Below are 8,292 nucleotides of genomic sequence, written 5' to 3' on the forward strand. Positions count from 1 at the left end.
ACCCTAACTCCAACTCCGTATATACCTATTCGTGGAGAGAAAAATCAGAGAGAAAGAATCATCATGTTTTACAATACGGAGCCGCCACCACCTCTTGTTCTTCATCGGGGGGCTGGTCTGGAGTCCGTACGGGGCTTCGGAGGATGGAAATCATCGTCGTCGTCATCATCAACCCTTCTCCATCAACAATTCCATGATGCTCACCAGCGGGAGTGAGTAATTCCTTTGTAGGCTTGCTGAACGGTGATGGAGTTGGATGAGATTTGTCGTGTAATTGAGTCAATTTGTTACGGCTTGATCCCTAGTATCCATTATGTTCTGAGATTGATGTTGTTATAACTTTGCTATGCTTAATGCTTGTCACTAGGGCCCGAGTGCCATGATTTCATATCTGAACCCTTATGTTTTCATGAATCTATTTGAGTTCTTGATCCTATCTTGCAAGTTGTATGCATCTATTATGTGTTATGATCCGCATACCCCATGGTGACAATAATTGGGATTCTTTCCGGTGATTATCGTAGTTTGATGAGTTCATGTATCCACTATGTGTTAATGCTTTGTTTCGGTTCTCTATTAAAAGGAGGCCTTAACATCCCTTAGATTTCCTTACGGAACCCGCTGCCACGGGAGGGTAGGACAAAAGATGCCATGCAAGTTCTTATTATAAGCATGTGTAACTATATATGGAATACATGCCTACATTACATTGATGAATTAAAGCTATTGTGCATCGCTCTAGGTTGTGACTATTACATGATGAATATCATCCAACACAAATATCCATCATTGATCCAATGCCTACGCTTTTCATATATTGATCTTTGCTAAGTTGCTTCCGTTGCTTCTGTTGTTATAATCACTATAAAACTACCACTATTACTATTACTATTGCTATTGTAACTACTTCTATCAAGTTATCATACTATTATGCTACTAATCACTTTACTGCAGATATTTAGGGTGTGGTTGAATTGACAACTCAATTGCTAATACTTGCAACTATTATTTGGCTCCCCTTGTGTCGAATTAATTAATTTGGGTGAAATACTACACTCGAAACTGTTGCGATCCCCTATATGTGTGGGTTATCAAGACCTTTTCCGGCGCCGTTGCTGGGGAGCACAGCTCTGTTTGTTGAGTCACTTGGGAACTATATATGTTGATCACTATGAAGAATTTGAAAGATACTAGATCCAAGATCATACGATCTAAAACGAGGGGAGGTAAGGAACTGCCATCTAGCTCTGCACTTAATTCACCTTCTGTTTTGAGTAGGCTTGCGACACCACTACCTGCTATTAATTCTGATATGTCGCAAGTAATTGATGATGCTACTTCTGCTATGAATGATGCTATTGATGATGCTAGTACTTTGTTTAATGAAACTATGCCACTAGGTGAATTTCTTGATGAACAACTTGCTAAAGCTAAAGAACTTGAGATTGCTAAAACTGATGAAATTGATGATTCACCTATTATGCCTAGCCCTCCTACTAGAGTTGAAACACCTGATACCTAAGGGTTATGTTATGGATGTAGAGATAGCTAGAGAATTTCTTGCTTGTAGTGATAGAGATGATGTTAAGACATTATTGTGTAAGCTAGAAGAAAAATCTATGATGGAGAGAATGAAGTATGATCCTAAATTTGCTACATCTCCTATCTTTATTACCGATAAGGATTATGAATTCTTCGTCGATCCTGAGTTAATTACATTAGTTGAATCTGATACTTTCCATGGTTATGAAATTGAAACTGTTGTGGCACACTTTAACAAATTAAATGATATAGCCACCCTATTTGCTCATGGGGAAATTTTTTGCTATTACTATATCTTAAGTTGTTTCCTTTCTCATTAAGAAATGGTTTGATAATCTTTCTCCCTGTTGTGTGCGTAGTCCTCAGAATATGATATATTACTTCTTAGAAAAATATTTTCCTGCTCATAAGAAATAAGCTGTCGTACAGGAAATATTTAACTGGGTGCAAAGTGAAGAAGAGAATCTCCCTCAAGATTGGGGGAGGCTTCGCCAGTTACTTAATGCTTTGTCTGATCATCCTCTTAAGAAAAATTAAATACTTTATATCTTTTATAATGGACTAACCGATGCTTCTGGGACTACCTAGATAGTTGTGTTGGTTGTATTTTCAGGGAGAACTGTTAAAAAGGCTGAAGAACTATTGAATAATATATTGAGAGATGAAAATGATTGGACACTTCCTAAACTACCACCTAAGCCAACTCCAAAGAAGAGAGGTATTCTGTTCCTCAGTCCTGAAGATATGCAAGAGGCAAAGAAATCTATGAAAGAAAAGGGTACTAAATCTTAAGGTGTTATGAATTTACCACCTATTGAAGAAATACATGGACTCGATACTCCGACACAGGTAGTAAAGGTAAATTCTCTTTATAGATTTGATGAAGGTGATATTCCTTATAATAAATCTGCTAGTCAATGCATGGGTGAATTTGATAATTACATTGTTAAGCAAGAACATTTTGATATGTATCTTAAGAATCAATTGAAATGAAATGCTATTTTGATTGATCGCTTGAGTGACTTGATGTTGAGAATTGCTAATGATGTTAACGGTTTAGGAAAACACGCCTCCATGGTTCATACTCAGCTAGAACAAGTTGCAAAGTCTCAAAATGATTTGCTTAATGAGATGAATAATAATATGAATGAGCATGTTGTTAGAGTAATGACTAGAGGAGATAGAACGACTCAGGAGCCATTATATCCTGAAGGTCATCCTAAAAGAACTGTGCAAGATTCTCAGAGAATTAATATTGATACACCAAGTTTATCTAAGAAGAAAAAGAAAAAGAAAAATGATAGAACTTTGCATGCTTCTAGTGAACATGTGATAGAAAAACCTTCCGAGAATCATAATGATGTTTCTATTTCTGATACTGAGACACAATTTGGGAATGTACATGCATCGAGTGATAATGATAACGATAATTATGTTCATGATGATGCTCAACCAGATAAGGACAAAGAACCTGATAATGATGTAGAAATAGAACTTGTTGTTGATCTTGATAATCACCCCCTAAGAATAAAATATATGATAAAAAGAGATTTCATTGCTAGGAAACATGGTAAGGAAAGAGAACCATGGGTTCAGAAACCCATGCCTTTTCCAACTATGCCTCCGAAGAATAAGGATGAAGAAGATTTTGAGCGCTTTGTTGAAATGTGTAGGCCTGTTTTCCTGCGTACTCGTTTGGCTGATATATTGAAAATGCCTCCTTATACTAAATACATGAAAAATGTTGTCACTAATAAAAGAAAGATACCTGAAGCTAAAATTTCCACCATGCTTGTAAATTATTCTTTTAACGGTGGAGTACCTGAGAAGTTAGGAGATCCTGGAATACCAACTATACCATGCTCCATTAAAAGAAGTCATGTCAAAACTGCTTTATGTGATTTGGGAGACGGTGTTAGTGTTATGTCTTTCTCTTTATATACAAGACTTGATTTGAATAAGCTCACACCTACTGAAATATCTTTGCAAATGGCTGATAAATCAACTTCTATACCTATTGGAATTTGTGAGCATGTGCATGTTGTAGTTGCAAATGTTACCATCTTAATAGAGTTTGTTATACTTGATATGCCCGAGGACGATGCTATGTCGATCATCCTTGGTAGACCCTTTTTGATTACTACAGGGGCTGTTATTGATTGCAACAAAAGCAAGATTACTTTTCATGTCAATGGTAATGAGCATACGGTTTATTTTCCGAAGAAACAAAGTGTGGTGAATAGTATCAATATTATTGAAAAGGTTTCAACAATCACTATTTGAGGTTTCAAATTTCCTCTCCCTTCAGTCAAAAAGAAATATGAAACTTTTATTGTTGGGGAGATGCATATCCCCATTGAGGTAACCTAGTATTATATGAAAATTCTTCAGATTCATGTTACACGCAAATAGTTTGTTAATAAGACTTGATCAACCTTATTAGTGGATTCCTTTTAGGGGTGTGTGGTCGATGAATTTAGTAAGCACAACCTACCGTGCCCACTATTTACTCTCTTTTATTTAAGTTCAATAAAGTAGAAATGACATGATTATCTTGTTTTCAGACTTATCTATGCAATAAAAAATGTCCCAAAAATAAAAATTGTTGGAATGCCCTGAAAATTCAGTATGATTTTTTCTACAATATTTAAGAACTTTTGGCACTGAACACACCTAGGGGGAGCACCTGTGAGCCACAAGCTCACAGGGGACGCCTACCCCCTGGGCACGCCTAGTGGGCTTATGGGTCCCACAGGGACCCACACACTTATCCCAGCTGCCCACTTCCTTCTTCCACCTCCAAAAAAATTCACCATCTCCTTCAAGCCCGTTTTCTTGCTCATTTGCCTACAAATTTTGATCTTCTTGCTCAGAACTCCACTTCCAAAACTGTTTTGGGGGATTACTCATTGGTATGTGACTCCTCCAATGGTCCAATTAGTTTTTGTTCTAGTGCTTTATATTTTGCAAAATTTTGCTACTGTGGTGACCATGCATTTGAGCTTGCATGTTGAATTTGTATGGTCCGAAGTAGTTTTGATGCATGATATAGCCTCTAGACACTTGTGGGAGCAGTTGCTATCAATTTTGTTAAGTTCTATTCACCTTTATCTTGAGGTACAAAAAATTTCAAAAATTTTTAGAGAAAAATAGAATGCTTAAGTGGAGGTTGAGAGGTTCTTCGAGTTGATGTTCTAAGGAAACCCCGAAGCCCAAGTACAATCTCCCTTGTGCGACCGAGGTGCGGCCGTGCAAGTGGTCGTGTGACAAGTTCTTGAGGGATGCGGGAATTTTCGAGGATTTCTATCATTTGCAAACAATGCCGGCATCATCCCCTTCCTCAAAGATAAGGGTGCCCAGTATCTCCTCCTCACAAATACTTTCATGCAGAACTTCGAATTTCATGCCAGGAGAGAAATACCCACCGTGTCATTCCACTTATATGATGTACCTGGAGAGATGACATTGGAGGAATTTTGTGAGGTTTGCTTCATTCCCAATGAGGGTATACCCCTTGAGCCACATCCCAGGGAAGTTGCAGATTTCATGTCCAAAGTAACTGTGGGGTAGTCAAGAGGAGTTTTTGAGGCTAGATTCGCTAGTTTACAATTTTCCCGTTTTGCGCTATTACTCATTATTTGCGGGGAGATGTTTGAGTGGACGGTGGGAGAGTGAAACTCTCAGCTCACCTGACCTTGCTATTTGTGCCATGCTCTTTATCATGATAGAACTTTCAGTTCTGGTGCTACGAACGCTCGACAGTTACACACCAATCGTTTGAAAGGGTGTTATCTATGGTGGTATTTGTGCGGTCCGCCTCACTAAAAACTTTGAGATTCCGATTAGACACGATGAGGTGGAAGAAAATCTCTTACCCGTTAGATATCTTGATTATGATAGCATGGTTGGGCACAACTTTCTTGATAATTAAGGGCCCGGGTGATTTCATTATAACCAAGTATTTTGTCAGGGCACCCATGAGAATATTACCCTGCCTACACCTTTTTTGTTCGATCTCTCTTCAGGCAGGTACACTATTATGCCAGAGGACATTTATGCCTATTGGAGCCTGGCACAACCCCCAACACCTGAGCCAGCACCCGAGCTAGAGACGGCCGCAGAGCCGGTTTACCAATGGGATCCACAGGACCCTATCTATCAGTGGGACCCTCATGAGCCCCAGTATTACCCAGGGGGTAGCCACTTCGACCCATGCCCGTAGACCAACTTAGGCCAAAAGCCTAAGCTTGGGGGAGTACGTATTTCTCTGACATTATATTCATGTATCACACATTCATTCCAGTTATCGGTGTTCATCCTTTTTCATTAATGTATATCCATGTTAGTTTATTTACGTTTTCTTCTTGTGTGTTTGAAAACTTCAAAAACCCAAACCATTTCTCGCTTCTTTTCAGTCTTCCTTTCTTGTTTAGTTAGTTTGTAGTACTAAAAGAAAACCCAAAAAGATTTATCGTTTCTTATTTTGTTTGTTGGGAGCTTTCTCGTGTAAATAGTTTTTGTCGTTTTCATCCTTCCTTTTCTTTCTTAGAAAAAACAAAAACTCCAAAAACATTTTAGTGTGTTTCTCTTAAATTCTTTTCTTTTCTTTGAGTTGTCATAAGGAGAGGACCACGATGAAAATGATGAGTGGCTCTCATATGCATTATTGTTGATCTAACAAAGAGCCCATATTACCTAGTCTTCTCCTTTGAATGAAATGTCTGCAGATTTCAGCTTAGTCTACGGCACACTTGCACTATTATTATTTTCATATCATTCGGTCGTGCAAGTGAAAGGAAATAATGACGATGATTTGATGAAGTGATTCCGGTGAAGGAAAGCTGGTATGAACTCTCTTGTTTTTTTTGTTTTTGTAAATATGCTTAACTCATCGTTCTTGATTCAACATATTATGAGTAAACATGTTTGTGATGACAATTAGAGATTATAGTTGCTCATGCCATGCTTAAACAACTAAGAGTGGATAATGGTTTATCTTGAGTGTCAACATGCATTAAAATGGTTATGATGTAGTAGGATAGTATGGTATCTCCCTCTGAATGATTCGAGTGGCTTGACTTGGCACATGTTCACACATGTAGTTGATTCAAAACCAACATAGCCTTCATGATATTTATGTTCATGGTGCTTTATATCCTACTCATGATCGTATTGAACAGTAATTATTCGCAATGCATGCTTATGACCGTTTTCTCTCTCTGGTTGGTCGCTTCTCAATTTATTTGCTAGCCTTCTCCTGTACTAAGCGGGATTACTGCATGTGCATCCTAATCCTTAAACCCAAAGTTGTTCCAGATAAGTCCACTATATCTACCATATGTGGTATTACCCTAAGTTCCAAGTAAATTTGCTTGTGCCACCTCTAAACATTCAAATAAGCATATGTTTTGTGCCCATGCCGCTCATGGAGCGATAGGGGCGGTCGGTATCTTCCATGCTAAGTGGGTTATTCTCACGATGGGTGTTTATTCGCTTGTCGTTGCATGAGAGATGCTAGTAATTGGGATGCCCAGTCCTATAATCAAAATAAAAAAATATAATGATACAAACTCCCCAGAAAGTTGTTGGTATGGAGGGCACCCGTCAATTCGACTAGCCATGTTTTGTGTTTGTTGGTTGAGCGGGAGTAAATGATATGTCTCCAATGTATCTATAATTTTTGATTGCTCCATGCTATTATATTACCTGTTTTGGATGTTTATGGGCTTTACTTTACAATTTTATATCATTTTTGGGACTAACCTACTAACCGGAGGCCCAACCCGAATTGCTGTTTTTTTGCCTATTTCAGTGTTTCGAAGAAAAGGAATATCAAACGGAGTCCAAACGGAATGAAACCTTCGGGAGCGTGATTTTTGGAACAAACACAATCCAGGGGACTTGGAGTAGACGTCAAGCAACAAACAAGGCGGCCACGAGGGTGCCCGGCACGCCCCCTGGGGGTGGGCGCGCCCCCCACCCTCGTGGGCCCCTCGAGCGTCAACCGACCTACTTCTTCCTCCTATATATATCCACGTACCCTAAAAACATCCAGGAGCACCACGAAAACCTAATTCCACCACCGCAACCTTCTGTATCTGCGAGATCCCATCTTGGAGCCTTCGCCGGTGCTCCGCCAGAGGGAGAATGGACCACGGAGGGCCTCTACATCATCTCCAAGGCCTCTCCGATGAGTTGTGAGTAGTTTACCACAGACCTTCGGGTCCATAGTTATTAGCTAGATGGCTTCTTCTCTCTCTTTGAATCTCAATACAAAGTTCTCCTCGATCTTCTTGGAGATCTATTCGATGTAACTCTTTTTGCGGTATGTTTGTCGAGATCCGATGAATTGTGGGTTTATGATCAAGTTTATCTATGAGAAATATTTGAATCTCCTCTGAATTCTTTTATGTGTGATTAAGTTATCTTTGCAAGTCTCTTCGAATTATCAGTTTGGTTTGGCCTACTAGATTGATCTTTCTTGCAATGGGAGAAGTGCTTAGCTTTGGGTTCAATCTTGCGGTGTCCTTTCCCAGTGACAGTAGGGGCAGCAAGGCACGTATTGTATTGTTGCCATCGAGGATAAAAATATGGGGTTTATATCATATTGCATGAGTTTATCCCTCTACATCATGTCATCTTTCTTAATGCGTTACTCTGTTCTTCTTGAACTTAATACTCTAGATGTAGGCAGGAGTCGGTCGATGTGTGGAGTAATAGTAGTAGATGCAGAATCGTTTCGATCTACTT

This window comes from Triticum dicoccoides, chromosome 3B (genome assembly GCF_002162155.2).
Source record: "Triticum dicoccoides isolate Atlit2015 ecotype Zavitan chromosome 3B, WEW_v2.0, whole genome shotgun sequence".
NCBI lineage: Eukaryota > Viridiplantae > Streptophyta > Magnoliopsida > Poales > Poaceae > Triticum > Triticum dicoccoides.